Genomic DNA, 27,400 nt, shown 5'->3' on the forward strand with positions numbered 1-27,400 from the left:
TAATGACATCACAAAGAAAAAGGGAATCTATTTTGATTCCATAAGAAACCTTCTGTTATCTTCAACAAGAATTGTACAAAAATGCAAGAACCTTCCTGACAGGATTTATGTCACTGTGCTAATGCACAGTGGGTGACACCCTCCCTAATGCAACTCAAACCAGCCAAAAGAAAGGATTCACAATTTAGGTTGGATAAAAAAACATACCGAATATTGTGCCCAACTTTTTTCTTTTTTTTTAAAGAAGGAGATCATTTAAACTTGTATATCTGTTCAGAGACATTCAGATCTTTACTCATGTCTGGTTACTATGCTACCAATATTTTTGTCCTTTTTTGGATTGGTCACAGAAACACAGGAAGGTACAAGAAGCTTCCACTTACAGGAATTCAGTGCAGCTCAATCTTTTGTTTTTAAGGTACGGTGATTTCAGTCTGTAAATGTAACTTCAGGCAGTCTGAAAAGAAACAGGTTGAAATCTCTTTCAGTTATAATTGGTATTTCAGATTTAATTAAAAATTAAACTTTCATAATGTTTCACCATCCAAAGCAATGCATTATCAGTCAAGCATGACTTTTTTTTTAAGGAAAAAAAAAAACCAAAAAAAAAAACACCCTCTTCCCAGAGTAGTTTTAATGAAAAGAAAAGGATCTAAAGAGGAAAAAAAAAAGCAATTCTGAAATACAAAATATGCCTCCATGTTAAGGAATTCATAATGATATGAGGAGAAACTCTATGTCTCTGAATTTTAGCTATATTCTATCTGATTATTTAAAAAAGCTCCTAAACAACAATTTTACAGCCTAAAGATTACATAAAATGTTAATTTCAGGGAATAAAGAAGAAAATATATGGATCTGAATACACATGTCAAAAGGAAATTATGATTTCAACTAGAATTGAAAAAAAATGTTAGACCTACTACTTTCAAATGACTGCATTGGTGGGGGCAGATGAAGAAGAGGTAAAGGAACATATTTAGCAATACAAAATGCTCATTGCCATGTATTGTTAATTTAACATGCCTCAGTTCACTTCATATTGTAAATCTTCTCACATGCAGTCACTGATGTTTGAAGCAGAATGGGAAGACTATCAGGATTTGAACCAGATGTTCAGGTTCAAGTAACTATAACCAATTGTGCTTATTTTTAATCTTTGAATTAAGAATCTAGTCTTTAAATCTCTAAGTATGTCATAAATATCTGGGTTTAAAATGTCATATATTTTCAATTCTGTCCTTTCTTCATACAACCCTATCCATAAATAAGATAAGATTTAAAAACACACACACACACACACACACGATCAATTCATCCCTATTTTTAGCTTCAAATAACTATGACAGGATTTTGAAAAATATCTTTTATGTAAAATGGAAATAATATAATTATATTTCTTTTACTTTACAGCATGACAGTACATTTTTTATATATTTGTAGCACTGAGTTTGGTATGTTCATGTACAACTTCACATTAAGTCAAAGTAAGATTTTAATATCTCCACATGAGAGCATGGCTATAAATCAACCCTGAAATTGCATCTATTATTAGAAAATGCATCTAGTTCTCACATGTGAATTCTGTTTTATTTCTCCCTTGAAATGTATGGAGACATGTTTTGGGTATTTTGTCTATTTGATGTACATAGATTTTAAATGCAAACTTCCTCAGATTCACACTAAATTCACCCATGAATGAGATTGGTGAAGAAAAAAAAAATCATTGACATTAACTAAAATTTCCCCCTTCTTCTCATATGCCTGAATTAGACTAAAAATGTACTAGTGTAAAGACAGAAATTATGGAGGCGTCACCAGGGACAACTGAATGAACGGAGGGGAGTATACATATTTCCTTATAAGGCAACAAAACATTCATAAAAGAAACTGATAAGAATAACTCATGCTCAAAAATTACATGGAATAACAATAATCCCTGATAAGTGATTCAGAAATATAAAAAATTGTCTGCTTCTAGATAAATCTGCATCACCAGCTGGTATTGTTATACTCACCAATCAAATATGGTTAGTGAATCTGATCCATTGTCTAGTTCAGATAAAAAAAAATGGTGATGGAAACTAGGCTGCAAATTTACATGTAAACTATTTAACTGACAACTAGCAGTTCAAGACCATCCATTAGATTTCCTTTTCCTCAGTTCACCAGATGTTGAGTGACTTGATATGCAGGTCAAAATAATGAAGTCAATTCTATGAATAGCAGATGGTCTACTAAGTAATATGCTCACTCTCCTCTCATGCCACTCCTCCTCTTGGACCCATCTCTTCTCTCCATTTCTGTCAGTTTCTTCCGTACTTTCACTTTCTTCCTTATTTCTTATTCCCTCTTTTTTTTTTTTTTCCCTTTCTTGGTGAGGGTAATGAAGCTAAAAAATAACATCTTGTCATCCTGTTAGGGGAAATTTGGTCACAACTACTCTTCCAGATGACAAAATCATTCTTAAATGTCTGCTTCCCAATCCAAAGAAAACAGCACAATTGAAAAAATAAGAGATGCAACATTACTTACCGCTATCAACACCACCACGTTTAATTCCTGTGCTGCATTCATCACAAGGAGAACTGAAGTTTACTTACATTATACCTAACCTCAGATAGGACTATAAATAAGACTAATAACAGGACCATTTTGTGGCACTCAGGCAAACGGCTGGGCAAAACAGATGGATCTTACTTTGCGCCAGGACTCAAAAAATACAGTCTCCAACTCACTGTTGGCGATTACATATCTTGGCCCAAAGATGGACCTGGAAGTGGGACCAGTTGTCTTTGATATGAAAACTGTTCCCCTTCAAATCTGCCTCATGAGCAAATCATTAACTCTGTCTCTATGTAATGGGGTTAAGTTTGGGTAGAAGCCACTTGGAAGAAAAGTCATTGAGGAAGTGAAATGTTCTAAGGGCATATTGGGTGAGATTGGGTAGCAGAAAGTTAGGGTCAGGTCCTTAATTTTGGCACTATTGTCTACCTATTTAAGTCCTTTTTTTCTTTTTCCCCAAGTTCAACACTGTACCCTGTACCTACTTTTAAGATAGTAGATTTTCAAATTATGTGTCATCAATAAGAACAACTTGCTCCTTACATATCAGATTCTAAAATCTGTTAAAAAATTTTAGGTTACCCAGATCCATATCAGTCACTATTAAAATGAACCAGCACTGTCAAACTTCTTAATCAGGACAAAACTATGCAAAGCTTAGGCCCAGTCATCAGTGCAAATTACAAAGCCAAGAAGAATGCTTTTCTTGGCAGAGACCCTTTAGCAAAAGAGTTGTACATTTTGAACTAAAGATTCTGAATGGCTTTCTAGAGAAGCAGCAAATGCATTATATTACAGTAACCTACCCTACAAGTCACAAAGCCCCAAACAAAGCCCCTAGGCAATAAAAAACTGAGGAAGGTGGGTGGAAATTATAGATCTTAACATTGACTAGGAACAAAGGGCTACTTCTGACCACACACAGACTTTTTAAAATCCTCACATAGACAGGAGTCTTAGATATCACCAGGTCACAGAACTTCAAGGAAAGGACAACAAAATAGTCTAGTTTAGGAGGTCTATGCAAATACAGGCATTTCTGCTAATGCTCTCCCAACTACTCGGCACTGATTGTATCTTTTTTGGATTAAGGTTTATTTATCTAATTTTCTTTTTTTTTAGTTAGAGAAGTTGTGGATTACATAACCATCATGCATAAAATACAGCATTCTTATATACTATGCGTGGTGACTTGAAGCTGTATGTACCCCAGAAAATCATATTCTTAAATTTAATCTATTCCTATGGGTGTAGGTAGACCCATTGTAAGTAAGAATTCAGTAAAGGTATGACCCACCTCATTCAGGATGGGTCTTAATCCTCTTACTGAAGTCCTTTACAAAAGGAATGAACAGAGAGAGAGAGAAAAAAGTCATGGAAGCAAGCCAAAAGCAAGGAAACCTGGAAGAGAAGGGAAAGACAAGCAGTTACTGCCATGTGCCATGGCAGAGGACCCAAGGATCATTGGCAGTCTCTGGGAAGAAAGCATTGCCTTGATGATGCCTTAATTTGGACATTTTTCTCAGCCTCAAAACTGTAAGCTAATAAATTCTCATTTTTTAAAGCCAGTTCATTTCATGGTGTCTGCTTTAAGCAGCATAGAAAACTAAAACACCACCCTATTATTAACACCTTGCATTGGTGTGGAACATTTGTTACAATTGATGAAAGCACATTTTGATAACTTTACTATTAACTATAGTCCATGGTTTAAGTTTTAGAGAGTTTACTCACCTCTCTAGGATTTATCAATTCTGACAGTGCTCAGATTTACTTTTTGAGAATCAAGTCTGGCTGTGCTTAGCCTAAAGGGTAAATTTTAATACTTTAAGTATTTCTCTTAGTTTTATTTTATCTTGTTCACTTTTTAAATACTTTATTATGGAGAATTTCAAACATATACAAGGGTAGAGAGAATAGTAAAATGAACTTCCCTATATCAATGATACATAGTCAATGTTTATTTTTTTCATTTATACTTTCTCCCACTTTTCCTTCAACCATATAATTTTAAAGGCAAGCCCAGTTACCATATCATTGAATCCATAAGTGTTTTAGTATGTATCACTAAAAGATAATGACTGTTAAAACATAACTAATTATCATTATCTGATTTAAAATAGAATAGTAATTCTTTAATGGTATCCTATGTTCAATGATTGACTGAACTTTTTTTTTTAAGCAGTTGGATTAGTTTGAATAGAATCTAAACAGATCCACACATTATATTTGAATGATTCTACCCTTTTTTTTTTCCTAATTTTAACTTTTTGTTTTGGAATAATTTTAGATTTAAGAAAAGTTGTACAGATAGTACATAGTTCCCATAAATCCATCACTAGTTTCTCAAAATCTATTTTGTGGAATGTTCCTCAAGTTGGACTGGCCTAATGTTTTTTTTCATAATTAGATTGCAATTGTCAGTTATGGAGAAGAATGCAAAAGAGATGAAGATCCCTTCTCATAATATCATATCAGGGGGTACAAGATATCAACATGACTTATCACTTGTGATGTCAACCTTTCTAAATTTGGTTAAGATGGTGTCTGCCAAGTTTCTCTACACTTCTCTTATTTTTAACAAATATAATTTCATTTTTAACACCTTACTGAGGTATAATACTAAAAAGTTCACCTTTGTTAAATGTACAACTCACTGATTTTTAGTAAATTTTGAGTTATGTAACCATCTAAGTTTTAGAACATTTCCACAACTCCAAAAAGATCCTTCATACCCTTATGCAATCTCTAATCTCACCTCAGCCCTAAACAATGACTTACCTGCTTTCTGTCTCTACAAATTTGCCTTTTCTGGACATTTCATATGAATAGAATCCTACAATATATGCTGTATTGTATCTGGCTTCTGGACACTTGGGTTGCAACCATCTTTGGCAGTTGTGAATAATGCCACTATGAACATCAATTAGCAAATACCTGTTTGAGCCCTTACTTTCATTTTTTTTAGTATATATCTAGCAGTGGGATGCTGAGTCATACGGTATTTCTATATTTAACTTCCTGAGGAACCACCAATCTGTCTTCCAGGGTGGCTGCACCATTTTATATTCCCACCATCAATGAATGGGGTGTTTCTGCTTCTCCACACCCTATTTAACGTTTATTATTTTTAAAATAACAGCCATTCTCCTGGGTGTGAAGAATCTCACTGTGGTTTTCCCTAATGGTTAATGATGTTGAGTATCTTTTCATGTGCTTTTTGGACATTTGTGTTTCTTAAGAGTTATGTCTATTCAAGTCCTTTGACCATTTTTTGATTGTGTTGTCTTTCTGTTGTTGACTTGTAGGATTTCATTATAGATTCTGGAAGGTAAAAGCTTAGCAATATGTGGTTTCCAAATATTTTCCCCCATTCTATAGGTTGTTTTTTTACTTTCTTGATGAAGTCTTTTAATGCACAAAAGTTTTAAATTTTGATGAAATTCCATTTATCTCTTTTTTATTGTTGTTGTTCCTCATGCTTTTGGTGTAAGGTCTAGGAAATCATGCTTCTGCATATTTTCTACTGGAGTTTTATAGTCCTGGTTCTTATATTTAACTGTTTGATCCATTTTGAGTTGATTTTTTATATGGTGTGTGTCAGAGGACCCCTTCATTCTTTCACATATGGATACCCAGTGAAACATCTGTTGAAGACACTATTCTTTTCCAATTGAATTGACTTGGCCATAGATATGAGGGTCTATTTCTCAACTCTCAGTTTGATTTCATTGGTCTATATAGCTGTCCTTTTGACATTACCACACTGTTTTGCCCAATGCAACTTTGTAATTAGTTTTAAAATTAGGAAGTGCAAGTCTTCCAACTTTGATCTTTTTTTTAAGATATTTTTAGCTATTCAGGATCCCTTACCCTTCCAAAAAAATTTGATGATTGGCTTCCCCATTTCTGCAAAGAACGCTGTTGGAATTTTGATTGGGATTACACTTAATCTTAAAGCATTTTGGGTAAAAATGACATCTTAACAATATTTTCTCTTCCAATCCATGAACATGAAATGTGCTTCCATTTATTTAGGTCTTCTTTGATTTTTTTTAAGCAATGTTTTGCAGTTTTCTGCATATAGGTCCTTTACATACTTCATTAAATTTATTCCTAGATATCTTATTCTTTTAGTTGCAATTGTAAATGGAATTTCTTTTTAATTTCTTCCTCACTTTGTTTATTACTAATGTATAGAAACAATACTGGTTCTTGCATGTTGATTCACTACTTAGCTGAATTCACTTTTTTAGCTCTAGTAGCTTTGTTGCAGATTTTTCAGGACTTTCTATATATAGGATCATGCTGTCTGCAAATAAGGAGTTTTACTTCCTCCTTTCCAATTTGGAGGCCTTTTATGTCTTTTTCTTCCCTAATTGCTCTGGTAAGAACTTCTAGTACAAAGTTGAAAAAGTGGTGACAGTGGGCTTCTTTGTCTTGTTCCAGATCTTAGAGGGAAAGCTTTCAGTATTTCATCATTTAGTATGATGTTAGTGGTGGGTTTTTCATATAGTACCCTTTATCCTGTTGGGCAAGTTTGCTTCTATTCATAGTTTTCTAAGTATTTTTATCAAGAAAGGATGCTGGATTTTGTCAAATGTCTTTTCTGCATCAATGGAGAGGATCATGTGCTCCCCCCCCACCCCCCGCTTTGTACTGTTAATGTGGTGTATTATATTAATTGATTTTCTTATGTTGAACCACCCTTGCATACCTAGGATACATCTTACTGGATCATGGTGTATAATTCTTTTTGTCATTTGCTAGTCTTTTGTTGATGATTTTTGCATACATATTCATAAGGGACATTGGGCTATAATTTTCTTTTCTTGTGTTATCTTTATCAGACTTTGCTATGAGAGTGAAGTTTGGCCTCATAGAATAAGTTAGGTAGTGTTCCCTGCTCTCCAATTTTTTGGAAGAGTTTGAGTAGGATTGGTGTTACTTCTTCTTGGTAGAATTCACTTGAGAAGCCATATGGTCCTGGGCTTTTCACTGTTGGGACGTTTTTGATTACTGATTGTTCCACTTTGCTAATGCTACCAGAATGCAAAACACCAGAAATGGATTGGCTTTTATAAAGGGGGTTTATTTGGTTACAAAGTTATAGTCCTAAAGCCATAAAAGTGTCCAAATAAAGGCATCAACAATAGGGTACTTTCGCTGAAGGATGGCCAATGACGTCCTGAAAACCTCTGTTAGCTCGGAAGGCATGTGGCTGGCATCTGCTTGCTCCAGGTTTCTGGTTTCAAAATGGCTCTTTCCCAGGACAGTCCTCTCTAGGCATCTGGGGGTGTTCTCTTAGTTTCTCCCAGGCAAACTTTGGGCTAACAAAATTCTGCTTTCTTTGGCTGTCTCCAAAATGTCCCTCTTGGCTGCAACACCATCAGAGGTCTGCAATTCAAAACATCTCTGAGCTAAGCCAGTTAGCTTCTAGGTCTGTGACAGCATTTTTACAGGACTCTAGTGATTAAATCAGGTGTGGCCCCTGAGTGGGCAGGGCCACACCTCCATGGAAATAGTTCAATCAGAGTTATCACCTATAGTTGGGTGGGTCATATCTCCATGGAAACAATTTAATCCAAAGATTCCAACCTAATCAACCCTAATTTGTCTGCCCACACAAGATAGCATCAAAGAACATGGTGTTTTGGGGGACACAATACATTCAAACAAGACACTTTTCCCTTTTCCTTGCCTCCTGGGACTCCCATGGTGCATCTGTTGGTACAGTTCATGTTTTCACACAGGTCCATTAGACAGTGCTCAATTTGTTCTATTCTTTTTTTCTATCTGTTCTTTCAACTGCATGATTTCAATTGTCCTGTCTTCCAGTTAGTTGATTCTTTCTTCTGCCTGTTCAAATCTGCTGTTTATGCCTCTAGCGTATTTTTAACTATCATTGTGTTTTGCATTTGTGTCATGTTTCTTTTTAAACTTTCTATTTCTTCTTCTTGTTCACACATTGTCTTCTTAATCATTCTTTAGCTCTATATCAATATTTAGTTTATTTCTATCCATATTTTCTTTCAACTCTTTGAATTGTTTTAGATTTGTTGAAACTGCTCTGATTAGTTGTTCCAAAGTCTGTGTCTCCTCTAAGTTTTAATTTGTTCCCTTGACTGAGCCATGTCTTCCCGTTTCTTAGTATGGCTTGGAATTTTTTGCTCATGCTGGGCATCTGACTATTTTTGTGTGCTAACTCTGAAAGTCAGTTTCTCCATCTTGCTCAGGGTTTATTGTATACTGGCTATGTACTAAGATTCTTCTTCAATGCTTGGTCCAGCTTAGATGGAATCTTTAAAGCAGTCTGTGTTCATTCAGATTTTCTCAGGGCTTCTGGAAAGTTTCTGGTCCTTATTTCTTTAAATATTGTTTCTGCCCTTTTTTTCTCACTCTCTCCTCCTTTCCTGTTACACACATTAGTATGCTTGCTGATGTCTCACAGGTCTCTGAAGTTCTATTCATTTTATTCATTATGTTTTCTTTCTGTTCTTTAGAATGGATCATTTATATTGACTTATTTTTGAGTTCATTGAGTCATTCCTTGCCATCTAAAATCTGCTGTTGAGTCCTTCCAGTGAAATTTTTATTTTGGTTATGGTACTTTTCAACTCCATAATTTTTTATTGGTTTCTTTTTTTTTTTAAATAATTTCTGTCTCTATTTGATACTCTCTATTCAACGAGTAATTGTCATACCTCCATTTAATTACTTAACATGATTTTCTTCACATCTTTGAATGTATTTATAATAACTTCTTTTAAATCTTTGATGTTAAATCCAACAACTGCATACATTCACCCACCCACATAGAGGAAGTTTCTATCGACTGTTTTTATTTTTTTAATTGAATGTTGGTCACACTTCTGTTTCTTTGCATGTCCCATGATTTTTTCTTGAAAATTGGCATTTTATATACAATCTCTGGCTCATGATTTTTCCCTCCTAGGGACTATTCTTGTTGTTGCTATTTACTTGTCTGTTTGTTCAGTGACTTACCTGGACTAATTTTATGGAATCTTTTTCCTCCATGCTGTGCAGATGCTGATGTCTCTGCTCAGTTTTTGTAATTCCTAGTTTCATTTTTAAGCTGGGCCTCTTAGGGCTTGTCCTGTATAAGCAGAGTTTAGAGGTTGGCAGTGCACTCAAACACCTTGGGCCAGTAGTTAATACCCTTTGCTGATTGATATTTGTTGGGGAATGCAATCAAAGTTCAAGCAATTTACAAGTCTTCCTTGGCAATTACTTTCCACTGGGGACTCTCTTGTATCCTCTGTGTGTACAAGGTCTTAGTTTGGACCAGGGATATGTAGATATCTTTGACCCATTCTTGTCTTTCTTTGGGTATATGTGCAGACTTTAAGACCACCAGAAAATGTAGAAGCTATCAAGAGGCTTGCTCCTCTTCCAAATCTCCCTGTTCAATTTATGCCTAATCTGCCAGTCTGTTATTTCTCCAACCAGGATGGCAACCCCAGGCTAGCAATGATATTGACCCTTCCTGTTTGCTTGCCACTAAGAATGCACTGTTTTTGTCAACACCCAGGGCATGGGGTTTTTCCGTGTTCTGCTCTATCAAGTCAGTCCCTTTCAGCAGTGAAGTTGCTAGCTTTCATGATTTTCCCTCCCTTGTAGAGCTATTATGGTAGTGGACCTGGGGATTGGTAATAGGTGGGAGCAGCCTCTGGCTAAAACACCACAGATTCCACTTAGGCAGTTATCGCACCATAATTTTTAATGTGGCCTCTTTCATCTTCAATAGTATAGTTTTTGGTGATATGCTTATGTTCTTCTTTAAGTGAGCATAAGCAACTTATGGCATTCCTTCAGCAAATGACCACTGCCTAATTGTTTTCCTTGTAGTTCAAGAGTCAGAGGTCAAGTTATAAGTGAAAGGGGAGCTGCTTATTTCCAACTGCCATTGAATGAAAGCTTCCTTGATGGTTCTCTGTGCACAAAAAATTCTCAAATGCCTGTCCCCTAAAACTTTTGGAGGATTAAGATGTCTGACAGTCCTGAGAATCATCAGCTAAGTTGGGCCATGAAGATTGTGATGTGAGGGGTAGGGGTGTGGGTGCCAGACTTGTACCATGGGAGATTTTAAAGAGTATTGGCTTACTATGCACAGGTGAGAAGAGCTAGTCAATGAGAAAGGCCAGAATTACATTGGCTCATAATGAATTGCTAAGAAATTTGGAGCTGGATTAAGCTGGAATATACCCTTTCTAAGTAATTGTGGAAAACTGTCCTCTAGACATACTTTCATGCAAAATATTAGGTAAGAGATCTCTCTAAAGAGGTCCAAATACTTACACTTGGATCAGGTTAGTATTTACCCACTTATTCCCTCACAGTTTCCTGTACCCAAGGTATGCCTCCTTGGAAACATATTAAGGGATAAGACATTTTGGGGAGCTTAAATAACTCTTACAAATTGGAAAGTTCCCCTATAAAAATAAGGAGTGATATTCAGGTTAAAAGTGATTTTTGCATTATATGATGAGCCACAATAAAATTACCTTGAGAATGGACTCTATAAGAGCATTTAAATTACAGATTTACAAAATACTCCTACCACACAAAATGAGGAAAACATTAGTACCTATTTCTAGGAATTTTCAAAACTTTTTTTTTCTTGAAAGAGACTCAAAGGGATGGAAAAAAAATCAGGACACATGCATAGAAATTCAGAATTGTGAAATCTTAATTTTGAGTATCTTACTGATGTTTTTGGATTAACATTGTTCTAGTTTGCTAATGCTGCTGGAATGCAAAACACCAGAGATGGACTGGCTTTTATAAAAGGGGTTTATTTGGTTACACAGTTACAGTTTTAAGGCCATAAAGTATCCAAGGTAAACCCATCAACAATCGGGTACCTTCACTGGAGGATGGCCAATGGTGTATGGAAAACCTCTGTCAGCTGGGAAGGCACGTGGCTGGCATCTCCTCCAAGTTCTGATTTCAAAATGGCTTTCTCCCAGGACATTCCTCTCTAGGCTGCAGTTCATCAAAAATGTCACTCTTAGTTGCACTTGGGGTTTTTGTCCTCTCTCAGCTTCTCCGGAGCCAGAGTCTGCTTTCAATGGCTGTCTTCCAACTGTCTCTCATCTGCAGCTCCTGTGCTTTCTTCAAAGTGTCTCCCTTGGCTGTAGCTCCTCTTCAAAATGTTACTCACGGCTGCACTGAGTTCCTTCTGCCCATCAGCTCATTTATATAGCTCCACTGATCAAGGATCACCCTAAGTGGGTGGGGCCATGCCTCCATGGAAGTAGCCAATCAGAGTCATCACCCACAGATGGATGGGGCACATCTCCAAAGAAACACTCAAAGAAATCTAATCAAAACTGATAATGTCTGCCCACACAAGATTACATCAAAGATAATGGCATTTGGGGGACATAATACATTCAAACTGGCACAAACATTAAAGCTTTATATTTATCAAATGTCAGAGAAATCAAATTATTCACAAAACTTTATCTCACCAAAATGTAGTAACAATTTACCTTTAACCCAGAATATTTAACAGTAAATATTACTATTTCTATTTGAAAAATATGGACTCTAATCCATAAAATAAAACACTGAAAGATCACATAAATTGCTTAAGGACATAAGTTTGATGATGAATTTTGGGACGAACTTGTAGTATAAGGTTATAAATTAGGTGATATCCGGTCCATAATGAAGAAGAAACTTGGTTTTGTGATGAACTTATAGTATAAGGTTATAAATCAGGTGATATCTGGTCCATAATGAAGAAGAAACTTGGAGCCTCCATCTCCCATTTGTCTATATATTAAAATGGATTAAAATAAATGTTGTTAAATAGATTTCTGATCCAATGGAATGGTACGTTTCCAGCTAAACTCTAGGAGAAGTGGGTGGACAATTCTTCAGCTGTGTGTCCTTTTTAGGCTTTTCACTTTCTATAAAGAATTTCAACCCTGCCTCCAACTTGATTACTACTTCTGCTATTAATTAACAAAGAATAGCTGTATTCCAAGTGTTTTCCAGGAATACCATCTCACTGTCACCCAATAATGAAAAGCATTGCTTAGAGAAACAGTATATATGGAAAATTGCCTGGAAGATGTACAGTTCAACCATTGGAGTTTAGCACTTAGTTATATTCTAAAATCTACCTTTGAATTAGGCCAGAGTGGAGTGTTGTCCACTTGGTCCATATCTTATAGGACTGAGTATATTAAACTGTACATTAATGCAATGTTATCATTCTATAATGAGGGCTACAAAAGAAGCATTCTTATAAAATAGCCTTTATTTCACTTGAAAATGAATATTGACTATAAAATTCATAATTTAATAGTGATCCCTTTACATTCTAAAGAATATTATAAGAAGAAATTTCTTTCTAATCTTAGTATCAGCTATATATTTCTTCAAAACATATGGTTAAAGCCCAATTTGTAAATGCACATAAGTTTCTATATATGATATTTTTTATACAGGTTTAATTCTTCCCTCCTCATGTTTTCCCTTGTTTCCTGTTTATTTCCCATTTACTTCATTTATATTAGATAATTACTTTTTATAACATTATATATTCACTCACATATATCTCATATTTATATATACACACACACACATATCATATATCTATGTATCCTTTTAAAACACCTTAATTTCTCTTAGGAAATCTTAGTCTCTTTTTCCCCCTTTTTATCTACCATTTCTTCTATGAATTCATCTAAATTTAATATGTGATGCCCCAAAATTTTAGATGTGATTTCCAAATGTCAACCTAGATCTTCTAGGAGCAGGACTTGATAAACTCATCCATGCTTTTGTGGTGAATTTATTTAGTTTTCTTCAACCCTTAAAGCTATTCTTTATAGTCAAATTGGATATCTGAAGCAAAGTAACAGTTTGTATCATCAGTGTCCAAGACTAACTTAAAGCTTAGCTAAGCATCCTTTTGTTAAGTCTCTTCAAAGTGATTCAAGAGGCTTTCTGTGCCAGAATAGAAAACCTTGGGACCTATGGACCAACAATAGCTATTTTCAAATCATTAATAAAGCATGCAACATAGGGCAGTCATGGTTAACTATGCAGGCCCAGGGATGTGTTCTGTTCAACACGTCATTCTCTCTGGCTCAAACTATATCTGCTGGAACACTTGTTTCTTTTTATAATTTACACAAAGGTATCCAAAGAGGATGCCTTTTCCTAAGTTGTACTAAAGCTCCGTATAATCTAATGGAAGCCTTCTATATCATGTTTCTATAGTGTTTCTAACAAAATATAATTAATGCATTGATAGTTAGCTGACTCTTCAGCTGTTATATTACAAATATTTAGGTGAACTCCCTAGCAATGACCTCACCACATAAGGATGGATCTCCATGACTTGGACAAAAGAATGCTTTAGAAAACAAAATGTCAGCAGTAATATACACACTTCTCTTCAGGGAGACAGACTGAAACAGAATAGGAAGAAAAGGATGCTCCTAATATTGTCTGTCACCATAGATGAAAACAGTACAATCTATATCAGTTATCATATTCTCAACATCCTAAAGGCTTTTCTTCCCAAGCAGAGTTGAGAAGTGGCTGCAAAGTAATTCTATTCATATTATTATTTGCTCCTTGATTATATTGCCTTCAGTTTGGGATTTTCAAGTAATAAGAAAAGTAAAAACATAATTTCAATAAGCTTTGAGACAATGAATTATTTGAATAGTGGAATATTTTACCTTTAAATTTAGCTTGTGCCTTCTACTCTCCCAGAGAAATTTTATACAGTTAACTCTCAATTAATTTCTGCAAGTGGGCCATGCATGACACATTTTTACATTAACTTTTCCTGTCTACAAAATTAATATCTGCCCATTGCAGAAAAAAAAATGAAAAATGCAGAAAAGGAAAAGAAAAAAATTGCAAACACCAATTGTCTGATCACAGAGACAATCAATACTATGGGCACTTCAGCATTTCATTCCAATGTGATAACACTGAGTTGCCTCCTATTCCTACTATTTGGTATATATTGAAGAAATTGAAAATTTTCTATAGTAATTATTTTCCACAAAATTAATTTAGTAATTGAGTACTATTGTGTCACATAGGTCTGCTATTGATTATTCATTCATTCTTATTATCTATTGTCATTGCTTATTATTACATGAGTTTGGTTTTATCTAATCATGTCCTATTGAGATTATCTATTATTTATAGTAAAGTCTGATATTACCAGTGTTAGACTATTTTTCTGACATGGAATTTAGAAATAGCTTCACTAATCCATGGAAAATAAAATGGTAAATTTGATATTAAAATGCCAAATATTATATTCAAGGTCATAGACAAATTATTTTAGGTAACACTCTTGTTCTTTCTATTTTTACCATCTTTACTACAACATTATTCTATCAATATGGATAACTGAGAATTAGCTCTGCTTATAAAGGTAACATGGCATAAAAGCCCAAATGCATATCCTCCAAGAGTCTAATCCAATTCTAGCTAAGGAGTTATCCTCTTTCTGTGAACTATGTCATATAGAATTACATCATCTCCCATGGCTCAGATTATCTCCAATTCATAAACTGCTTTAACAAAAACCATTATGAAGTGGGTTCTGTTATATATTCATATAACTTTCTCCTCACTTTGGTTTAGCACAGAACATACAGAATACATTAATATGTGTTTCATTAAAGCAGTTGTTTTGATATAGCAACAAGCTGGGCAAATAGAGGAAACACACTACTTGTAATTTATTTACATTTTAATAAGACTTCAGACAAATGATACTTCACAGGAAGCTCAAAGTGAGGTTAGAGAGAAAAGGGGGCTAAAAACTGTCTTAGAGTTTGGAATTGGTAAATATTACTTAATCAATGGTATTGCTTCTAAATTAAGATGGGATAATAGTTCCACAGGGATGGGTATTATGGTCTGTGACAAACATTATTCAATGCAGGCATTAAATATTGAGAGAGGATATAAATTTTCAAAAACATGATAAATATTCAAAGTTATAACTTATAACATATATTGAATGCTAAAGTTTAAAATGGATAGGCCACAAAATAAAAATCTCAGCAAAGAATAAAGATGGGAACTGTCTTCCTTAACATACCAAAGCTTATTGCTAAAATTCCCTTTCAGTACAGTTGCTAACTTTGTGTTAGCATTTGGATTTCTCTTCCTTTGATGCTAATTCTTTTGTGAATGGTTCTAAAATTCAGGACAACTTCTTCAATGAAACAGGAGGTTCAGGAAGCAATGATTTTCAGTCTACAATTATAGTTGTCTACACTATTCCTATTTCCAAACCCTGAGCAGGGTTACCTTTGTGTGCAAGAAATTATCACTGGTAATATTTCACAGATTAATGTGTTTGACAGTTGTCTGTCCAGTGTAGTTTTAAAGAGAATAAAAACATCTTGCAAAAGTAAATCCAGTTTTTAAACAGCAAGCAAGGAAATAATGGTAAAGGTACAATAATAATAAGTAGAACATGAAGAGACCAGGGAGAAATAAACATACAAAAGGTAGAATATGAATTCTAACACATTTGTAAAAGATGGAACAAGAATATGACTCTGTACTTACATTAGACACTGTAAAGAGTAAACATTTCATTAAGATTTGTTGCTTTTGCATTTTCTCCTTGTTTGTATCTTATCTCTAATTAGAAAGTAAGTTCCTTGAAAGTATTGATTCATGCTTTTCTGTGCTATATAATTCATAACAACTAGCTTGATGCTAAGTAGAAAATTCTCAATAAATATTTGTTGGTTTGAAATGTGTGAAATGTGAAGAATTTGATCAAAAAGGTATAGTTTAAAAAATCAAATGTCCACTCATGCATAATATATAAAAGGACAAAACAAAAGGATTCTGAAAACTAATATTAAATTATATCACTAGATGGGGAAAACAATAGATGATGCTAAATTCCCTGAGGCAACAAAATTAATGCGAAAACCCACAACTGACAATAAATCAATGTAAATACATATTGAAATCCTTTAGATGATTCAGAAACCTCCCAGGGAAATGAAGACCCAATGATGGCATCTTGAAAGTGACTTGCCCCAATATCACATATCATTTCTGTCACACTGTACAATAAGGAATAAAGTTTGCTTAGCAATTCCAATTTCCTAATAGTATGGAATCCAAACAATTTATACTATACAGTATTCCACAGATTTTTTGAGGCATTATCAGGTTATATTCATGTTATTATTTGGGATGTGAACACTATTTCTTCAGATGTAAAAACTCATAATTTCCACTGTAAACCAGCATTTTATATTTAAACAATTTTTTAAATTCCCATTGTGACATGGTATACAATTAGATTATGCAAAGCCTTCAAAAATCCTATATATGTAAAGTTAATTTTAGTAATGCAAGGGCATTTTAATGTTGGGAAATGAATTAATATGAACTCCCTTGCTTAATGTTATCTTCCAAATTATTCAATAGCCCTTTTAAAGGAAGGGCCTATGCAACTCAATTCTAATGCCTACCATACAACTTCTGGCACGTATTAAGTTCTGAATAAATGTGTGTTGAATTTATTTGAATTGAAAAATACATCACAAGAAAAGTTTCTCCATCAATTAGATTATGCATATCTGCTTTAACTGTGAAAAACAATTAGAGACATTACCATTATTATTAAGAACAAGAAGGATGCCCCTATCACCATGATTTACTTAAACTGTTCTGGAAATTCTAGACAATGAAATAGATCATTAAACAGAAATAAGAGGAGGGAAAAATCAGCATCATTTGCAGATAATTTAATGACCTTGAAGACTCAAGAAAACTTATGCAGAATTATTAAAACTAATAAGAGAATTGAATAAAATGGCTGGATAATAAATATTATAAAGAAGAGATAGCTCTTCTGCTGAACAATTAGAAAATAGAATGTAAGCAATTAAGGACAATGACAAGAACATAGCATGCATATATCTATATATAATACAAAATTTTGGAACCAATATAAATAAAAAGATAATTTATATGTGAAATATTACATAAATAGAAACTTACTATGCTTCTATATGTGATGACTGAATATTGTAAAGATACCAATAATAATCAGTAGGTTTAATAAAATTCTGATCAAAATATCAATGGAACATTTTTCTGAACTCAAAGGAGTAAATTAAACCTAAAGATTCAGTAGATGATCATAGTCAAAGAATTTTTGAAAAGAAGAGAAATAATTTATAATAATAGTATATTATGTATATATAATGTAATAATAATAATTTATTGTGGGGCTCTAGTGGAAACAATATTGAACCAGTTAAAGAAAAAAATTGACAGTCTAGAAATAGATCCTAATATTGATTTAAAAAAAAAAAATTAGTATGCCATGAAGGTGGCATCAAAATCAGTGTGGGGAATTGTCCTGGGCCAACTGGCTAACTATTGGGAAAAAAATAAAGTAAGATGCTTATCTCATACTCTAGGTCAAAATAAATTCTAGAAGGAATAGTCAAAACTACAAAATAAAATTAAGATGTTACTAGAAAAAAAGTGGTTGACTATTGATCAGATTTCAAGATGTTAAGAAAACGAAGATAAAAACAGTGGACACAATCATAAAGAAAAAAATACAATAGAATATTTAAAATTTCTCAGATCATCGACAACAAAAAATTCAATGGCATATGGAAACTAGAAGAAACATTTTTGCAACAAATTTGACAAAAATTAGTGACTTTAACATTTCAAAAAAATCTTACAAATCAGTAAAAATGACATGAGCAAACAATTTACAAAAAAGAAAACAATGACAAACAAGCATATGAAAAACATCAAGCTCCCTATTACTCAAATCAATGCAAATTAAAACAAAATCAACCTATTTCTTGCCTGCTAAGTTGGCCAATATTTATAAAATGATACTATTCAGAGCAGGTTAGAGTGTAGTTGAAAGTACCTTCATATATAATTTGGAAGGAGTTATCAAAAGAACCTTGAGAAGTCCACATCCTCAAATCCAGAAATTAATCTTTTAAGAATCTATCCTAAAAATATAATCCAAGATGCAGATAAATATTACGATACAAGAACGATCCTCAAAGCAGTAGGAATAATGGTGGAAAATAATCTAAATGTCAAATATGGAGGAGTTGATAGAAAAAAAAAATGATGATCCATAAATAAGTCACAATATTATGCAGCTACTACAAGTGAGTAGGTTATGATTGAGAACTAATAATAAAATTAACTCTAAGTGAAGAAAGCAGAATACAGACTATATTATTCACAATTTTACTTAAAAATATAATAAACAGATAAGCAAACACATACACACTTTAGAAATACATGCAACCTTGGAAACCGGAAGAGCAAAATCTTAGTTATTCATCCCTGATAGGTAGCAATGAGCAATTTAAATTTTATTCACTATATTTCTTCTCCATTTCCATAATTCTTTCCAATGAGAATACTTTTTAATTTGAAAATGATGTTATTTTAAAGACAAAAAATGAATTTATATTTTCAGAATCCACTGAAGAGAAAGAATTAAACATACCTAAAAATCACTTTTCCTATATATGTGGGATTATTGTGCTCATTCATCTGTGAATCTCTGTGCTTTTGTGTATAAGAAACATCTATTGATATATCTGATTTTCATATATATTTTTATTTCTGAAGAACTTAATACTTTTCTTGAATTAGAAAGCACACACACACACACACACACACACACACACACAAAGAACAAGAGAGTCATTCCTAAGCACTATATGTTACCACAGTGTTCTTCCACTATTCTGATGGTCTTTCTGTTAATAACTGTTTTGGCACTAAGATAACAAATATTCACTGAAAATGTTTATTTGGCCCATTTAACCAACACCAAGGAAGTCACCCTCAACCAACTGTGACCAACACAGTGAACAATACATTTAATTTTCACATTTCTTTTGCCTGAAACACCAACCATGCCTCGTATTCTAAGAGTAACAATGGCCAGGACTCGGATTTTTCATCAGTGCTTAAAAAAGAGCTGCCAAAGTCAAGACATGCAATAACCTTCTAAGTAAGTTTGCTGGCTCCATATTGTGTTTGAAGTCACACCCCCTCCAAATGCCTGCACTCGCCATCTGCTATTCAACTGCAGAATAATGCACTCAAGTCTGGTGTTGCTTGGCATGGGCAAAGATACTCAATGTCCAACTCCATTCAGACATGTGCACCATATCAGGAACCTTATGACACAGTACTCAACATCAATGCAGCACTTTCAGGCCCCACTGCACATCGATCAAGTATGTGTGACAGTCAAGCTGATAGACAAAATCTAAGCCAACCCTAAATACCTACTGTGCATGGATCATTCCAGTGTGCCTGCAGCTTACCTTCTATTAAGATGATAGCTTTGGCTTGGTCTTCCATGCCAAAACAAGTGCATGGAGTCACTCTGGCAAGAAGAAGGGTCTATATCAATGTCAACAAACATGTTCTTCGCTGCCGACCCTACCATCTGTCCCCCTGCTTCCCATCTACCCTACTTGATATGGACCTTGATGAATGGGATTCTAATAGTCCAAGATTCTAGTTCAGCCAGGCTTTACAGATGGGGTCAACATGACTGCCCTCTGGCCAACACATAGAGTGACATGGTTGATGGGTTACCTGGAAAGTGTCTTGTTGCAAGTCTGATGTCAGAAAAAAGAAAATGAGTAAGTTTCTACTAGTTTTTGAGTTTTAAATTTATGGAAATAAGTGATGTGTTCACTGCTCAAAGTAAATGGTTTCTGTTTTAAAGTCCTTGAAAATCTTACAAATGCTAAAGGATAAATTCCATTTCAAAATTATGTATAAGGAAAATAAAATCAATAAATAAAAAATTAAACTGCGGTTGTTTTAAAATATTTACAAAATAGGTTTGAAAGAAAGACTTGAAAAATCTCAGAAATATGTACAAATAAGACTTTAGAATGTAACATCACTATAGAAATAGAACATTACATTCTGCATTAGATCCAATAGTATTAGAGAATATTATACATGCTAAATGGAAAATAATAACTTCATACCTATTTTCCAGAAGTTGTATAGCACTTACAGACTTCAAGTTTAAAGTAGTAAAATTTGATAAATATTAAGCATGCGCTACGAATGGTTTCTGGAAAATTCACATTTTTTATCTTAAAAAAAAAAGAGATGTTATATGAGATGCATCTGAAATATAATAAACCAATATTGCCTTAAGAGCAGTAAATAAAATGATTTCTTTCTGAATATGTTGGTGGACCTTTCTCAATTAGGTCATTAAAAATACACTTTAGACTGAGCCTAATGGCATATGAAACAAACAAAACATTTCAGAAATCACCAATAGTTTCAACCCAACTCAATTCAATATGATGATACAATGAAATGCCTTTGTTTCTCCTTCAAGGGAAGATAAATGTATTTCCAAAATGGTCTCCAGACTCACTAAAAATAAAACAAAACAGAAACAAAACTCTACCCCATATTCAAAATATGACATCACCTGAAACTGTAAGAAATTTTAACATGTAATAGTTAGGAGGTAAATCTTTACCACATGAATGAGATAATTAATATGAAAATATGTACAATAATGCAACATATGCAGAATTATTCAGAGCATCTATCATGGTGCTATGTACATACTAAGCATGTAGTAAATACTTGTAGAATTGACAATTATTTAACTGAAAATAGGTATTATGAGACTCGTATAAGTAGAATTCAGATCCTTTCAAGATCATGGGGAAAAGTTTCAATTAAATTATATTACTAGGTACATCAGTTGTTTTTGATGTTATGAATCAAACTGAGCTATTGTTTCTGAAGGAAAAATATTGTAGGGTACGACAGGGATTCTCTTTGGAGAACGCATAGTGGAATAAAAAGCATGATTACTTAAAATTGCTAAATATGTCCAAATTTTCTAGCATTCTTTGGTCAACTAAAGAAAATGCTATAGAAATCCTACATAAAACCCAGACTTACAATGTCCTTGCCTAATCATCTGGCTAATCTCTTTGAGTTTTCCTGAAATATGCTCCCATCCCATTTTCCATGGGAATTCTCCCACTGATTAACACAGAGAATGAGAATTTGGCCTGTGCTCTATAGGCACCATTGAAATGTGGTCACCTGAGGCATGTAGGGAGGCCATCCAGCTGGCACACCACATGTTGCCCTGGAGTAGTGTACAATGAGAGGATATTTTGGCTAAGAATACCTGGACAATCCCTACAAAAGCCCTGATTATGAAAAGGACTTCAGCATCATCATTGTCCCATGAGTGTAATATGAGCCAGGGAAACTTCTGTTTCTAAGTTATATATTTTATATATATATATAAGCACAAAAGAAAAATCAAAGAACTTCATGAAAGAAAAAAGCTAGGCCACTGATACTAAAATTTGGGTACTATGCATATCACGTGGAGAACCTTTTTAAAGAACTCCACATACTTTAAAATTGATGCTAAAGCAAGCACATTATAGACTTGAATATAAACTGCAACACAGTAAACTCTATAAAGCAAAGGATGCAAAAACCCAGCATGAAAATTTGTGTCTATATTGCAGTTGTTGGACTATATGTTTTAAACCTCAATTAAGTTCATATATTACTCATTTAAGATGTATCTGTTGATTTTATTTTATGCAACTTGTGAGAAACAAAATCCATGCATTTGAACTGTAGTGCCAAATGAAACAATTTTGTCAATTTTGAGTCTATTTTTTTCAAAACATCATACGTGATTAGAACACATAATACACTAGTATTTTTGCCAATTTTTGTTTTTAAACCAAAGCTGTTTCTGAATTACATAGGCACAAAATCAGAATTTCAAAACCAGAAAACATTTAAGGGTGAATTTTTAAATAAGCCCACTTGATTCTATGTTAAACCAACTTTCAGTAAAAGGAACATTTCTGTAAAATTCCATCGGGTAAACAGGATAGCTATGAAACACTTCTTCTAGTGAAAATGAAGCATATGCATTGTTTTCAATAAGTTTTGTTTAGAGTTTACACCCTCCTACTAAGTGATTCTGGTGATATTTGCAATAAGAGTATAAATCTTAAGAGATTTATGATGTCACCAAATGCTGAGAAACAATTACAGTTGGGTTTTACATTTGTGTTTATATGTTATTTTGCATATAGATTACAAAAACCAGTAAAGAGAAATTTTGGTACAAAACACATTCTCGTACTGAAAGACAGATTCAATCATCAATATAACCAGTTGATAGTATTTCTAAGACAGAGTTTGACAGTAAAGGGAAACAAACAAACATAATGGTTTAAACATGCCACTTCGGCCACTCAAGCTGTCATTCAGGAGGTTTTTTTGGTGTCATTAACTCAATGTCACACAAACAGGAATTGTGACGTTTCAATAAATTTTAGGTGACAACTTATCGGCACGAAAGGAAACCAATAAATATATGGAAACTTTTAATTTGTCATCATACACGTCTGCTTGAATTTACTTAAAATATTATAAATATGTGCTTAATTCACATATTTTTCCTAGAAACTCGAGTAAATAGCAATGTCCAAAGAGCAATAATTCCCAATTTACACAAGAGGAAATAGAAACACAGAGAAATAAAGAGTATTGATAAAGAATCACACTACAAATTCAGTGATATACTCAGAACAATCACTTGGAATCCTAATAAAACCATAAAAATTGCCACTTAACATTTTTCCATTAATTTATCTTTTTTACTTAATTCAAATTATTGTGCAGAAAAATTTTACTGCTATCTTAAAGAATGGATTTATTTTTTAAATTTAATTAGTTTTTGCTATATGTGATCAATAAGATTTGGCTTACCTCTTGTACTTTTCCTCAGGAACATGGGGACTTCACAGATTTTACTACCCTGATAGCAATTTAAGTCCTAAAGATGCCAGAAAATACTGAGATTGAAGTTGGCCTCTCTTCCATTTTTATTGACAGAAACCCAGAGTGCCAAAAGCCAGCACTGCTGGTTACTAATGATCATATCTAAACATTGATTCTTCTAAAACTTGTATTTTGAGACTTTCTTTATTTTAGAATTACAGGTGGAAAGTCACTTCTCTTTGATATAAACTGCATGCAATAAAGAAGGAGGCAGTCCCACACAATAAATATGTAGGGAATGGTTTCCCACCTCTGCATGCTGTAGAAAATCCCACTGAGTTAAGTAGGGTTCTACCAGGGCCACTTAAACATATTAGCTTATTATGCTCCACATTTCTTTATTGTTCTCAAAAAGCATGTGAAATATTCCAGTGTAATGTTTATGCTGGAATAGTTTTAGAGGCATTTTAGAAGTGATGTTTCTCTTATAACTCCAGAAGGTGGTTCCACTTCCTAGAAGTATTTAGTAAAACATGCAGAGACCATGTAGTCTCATTACTCAGACTGCTTACTTGCATAGCTGGAGAAAAGAGTCCTTAAATATAATAATTTAAGAGTTTCAGAATGAGCTTTAACCTCATTTTAAAGTGACAGGAATTGGAAAGCTGGCAGGCATATATATACCATACTGTTCCACTGAACAGATAGGATAAAATTCAGGGAATTGTCTATACAACAATAATATATTGATTTATATTGAATAATATCTTGGTTCAGAGTATCTATGTGAAATTAAGCAATCAACTGTTATTCAGATTCAACTGTTATTATAAAAATCAGAAAATATGATCCTTATCACTGAAATGCTGTAGAATGAAACTTACTTTCCTTCCCTCTTGGGTTATCAGATACTTTCATCTGTAAAATGAAGGAATCATACTTGTTGATTTCTATGATCCCTACCAGCTCTAATATTTGCTGGTTTTATGATTTTAAATGCCTATACTGTATTTTAAGGAATAGCCAAATAGGTAATCTGTGGGGACTTCACAGATTTTACCACCCTGAGAACAATTTAAGTCCTAAAGACCCCAGAAAATACTGAGATTCAAGTTGGCCTTGAACGAAACTATCATTAAATTATTAACTTTCCAACAAAATCCAAGTTATTGTGCCTTGAGTTGCCATAAACAACCACCTCACCTTCTGAACATCATCCATAATATAAATGAAAAATTGAATACTAAGGTCACATGTAGTTAGTTTAAGGTTAAAGACAAGACTAAAAACATAGTAATGAACTAATAAATGGAAGAATTACAAACTCCTATTCAACTAACATGTGATACGCCTTGCCAAGTGTTCATTTCTCATACAATTTTCTCAATTGAAACAACTTGGTAAAGTCCTGAAGTTTTTTGTCTTGTCTTTAGGAAACCAGATTGTAATACTAAATAATTATTTAATATTTATAGTTCTGACTTCTACTGGAGAATCCTAAGAATGTCTTGTTTTTCTTTTTAGAAATTAAACTAATTTCAGGTACTGCAGATCTGCACTTAATGAATGTCTACTAGCTTCCATTTATTGCACTTGCATTTGCTCATGCGATCCTTCCATGAATACTAGAAGTCATGACCTTGAAGTACAGAATCATAGAGCTGGTAATCAGTAATGCCAGACTATCGATCTGACTTATGGGATCCCCCACTTTTGAGGCACAGTGTTTAAAGACTAAATATGACGTATATCAAATGATTATATTTTTGTCTTCTTCCTAAAGGTAACCATAAGAGAACTTATTCTTCCTTACATGTAATTAGAGACAGAAAATAAATGAAATCGAAAAGTTCACACTTTCTTTTCACTATAAATGCCCATAGACTATTACACTTCCCAAAAAACAAATAACCAATGAAAATGAAAATATGTTTGACATCACATTGTGAGCTCTTCAATAAGTGAGTGCTTATAGTATAATAAGCACTAGAATCAGCACCAGGGACCTGTATAAAGTAGCCTCAAACTTGCCACTACCCAGTTGTATCATCTTGGGCAAGTTCCTTAACATTGAGGTGAGTTTTTGTAAAATGAGGGGGTTAAGAGCTCTAAGATCCCTTCCAATAATAGCATTCTATAGAAAGCTACCTACAAAGTCAAGTAATGATTCACCTTGCTTCATTTATTACATAACAGTTACTAATTTAAATAGGTGTTAATGCACTCACAGCTTTAACTTACGGTTCAGGACCTGCTTTATAGTTATCTCTCTAAGGCCACACTCTGATATAATAAGGTGCTATCTTTAACATTGTGGTAATGTCATTTTCATTTCTGCTCAAGATTTTAAGTGAAAATATATCTTTGAAGTAACAGATAAATTGAAAACTCAGAAGTGCATACATACTACTTTATCTTCACCTCTTCTATAATTTTTTTATCTCTACCTAAAATCTCAGCCTGCTATCCTTGGCTGAGCCAAGGCGGAGATACAAGAAAGATGGAAGGCAGGGCAGGAACATTGCAATTCAGTAGCACACTTCTCATATCTCCCACTATTTCTTCAGTTACATTAACTCCAGGAACTATTTTAACACATGACTACAGTAGAGGTAAAATAAGGCAGGTTGGCATTAAAAGTGAAAACCAAAAATCATGGAAAATTAGGTTCTTGTCTTTAAGCCTTTCTACCACGAGAGATACTTGACAAGCATACCACCTTATTTGTGATCTGAATATTGTTTCAAGATAGAGCCAGTATTAGAAATCCAGCTTCCATATTTTGGGCAATCGAAGGTCACTTCAAAGGGAGAGCTGAGGTCAAGAACAAGACCCTTATATCTACTCCAGAAGTTTCACTAGAGGGTGCTCTTGGACTTCTATGAGCTCTCAGTTCTCATAAGGAAACCAAGTATTCCTTAGAAAACATACTCTGCTTGTCATAACTTGTACTCCATCATGGAGCCCCTATCCAATACTTCAGTATAGCTGTAAAGATATCTCAAGCAGATCTTGAGTCTGGTTCTTATTTTCCTTTGTAATTGCTTTGTTTCTACAGGTAGTGCACTTGTAGGCTCCATAAATTTAAGACTCACAAAAGTTCTTAGAGGCCTCCCAAAGTCCGCATTCTAATTAGACAACTAAAGAAGCATCCTGAGATATCAAAGTGAGATTAAATGGGGCTAACTAATGAAGCTATTTTTGGAACTACATTTTAGAAGACATGTTAATCTTGTAACAAGCTCACAATTTGACCATCTACTGGTAAGAATGTCCATTGTTGTCAAATGAATCAATATCAAGCAATTATTTTTTATATATGCATTATTCATATTTCTCACATCAAGCATTGAGCACTAAATAAGTTCTCATATAAATATTTCTTTACCCTTTATTGCATAAAACTTCTATACAGTGTTCCTGTTAGAGATGACATACAATTAAATCTTAATCTCCACTCTGTATGTTAGAAATGTTTTTGATAGCTTTACCTTGCTTGAATTTATAATAAATAGCTCATTCTAATTAACTCTAATGGTACCTACTTTCTATACGCTTCTTAAGAGAAAATGACACATGGTAATTGTTTTGTTATTATGAGATTCACTTTTTAATGTTTTATTTATTTATTTATTTATTTATTTATTATGAAACATGAGCAGCTTTTTTCTTTGTCTACACATTAAAAGTTTTGGCAATGGCAGATATTCATGCATACTGTTTTTCTTCCTAAAAATCAAGAAGTAAGATGAAGTAATGTTCCTCCTCACCTTCAGAATGAAGATTCTTCTGAATCACTCTGGCCACTGACATTTATGGTACTGGCACCATGGTGTCTTTCTCATCACACATCCTTGCTTTCTTGATAGCTTTAGCACTTTTAGGATGGACAGTATAATTCTGAAGATGATTATGTCGCTAAGGCTTCATCTGCATTTCCAATTTGGTTAAACTTGCAGTTTCATTA

The 27,400-nt window shown here is 33.7% G+C and overlaps 1 protein-coding gene across 8 annotated transcripts in view; it reads right to left on the reverse strand.

Annotated features, from left to right (window-relative positions):
* The window catches only part of ZBTB20 (zinc finger and BTB domain containing 20), a 911,487-nt gene that overhangs the window by 529,440 nt on the left and 354,647 nt on the right, over nt 1-27,400 (reverse strand). For 7 of the 8 annotated variants that reach the window (XM_037835873.1, XM_037835864.1, XM_037835740.1 and 4 more), the window contains exon 4: nt 384-457. The exons of the other annotated variant lie outside the window; for it this stretch is intronic. The gene's annotated coding sequence lies outside the window, so the exon portion shown is untranslated. The remainder of the gene's footprint in view (nt 1-383; nt 458-27,400) is intronic. 8 annotated transcript variants of the gene reach the window in all.

This window comes from Choloepus didactylus, chromosome 1, assembly GCF_015220235.1.
Source record: "Choloepus didactylus isolate mChoDid1 chromosome 1, mChoDid1.pri, whole genome shotgun sequence".
Lineage (NCBI taxonomy): Eukaryota > Metazoa > Chordata > Mammalia > Pilosa > Megalonychidae > Choloepus > Choloepus didactylus.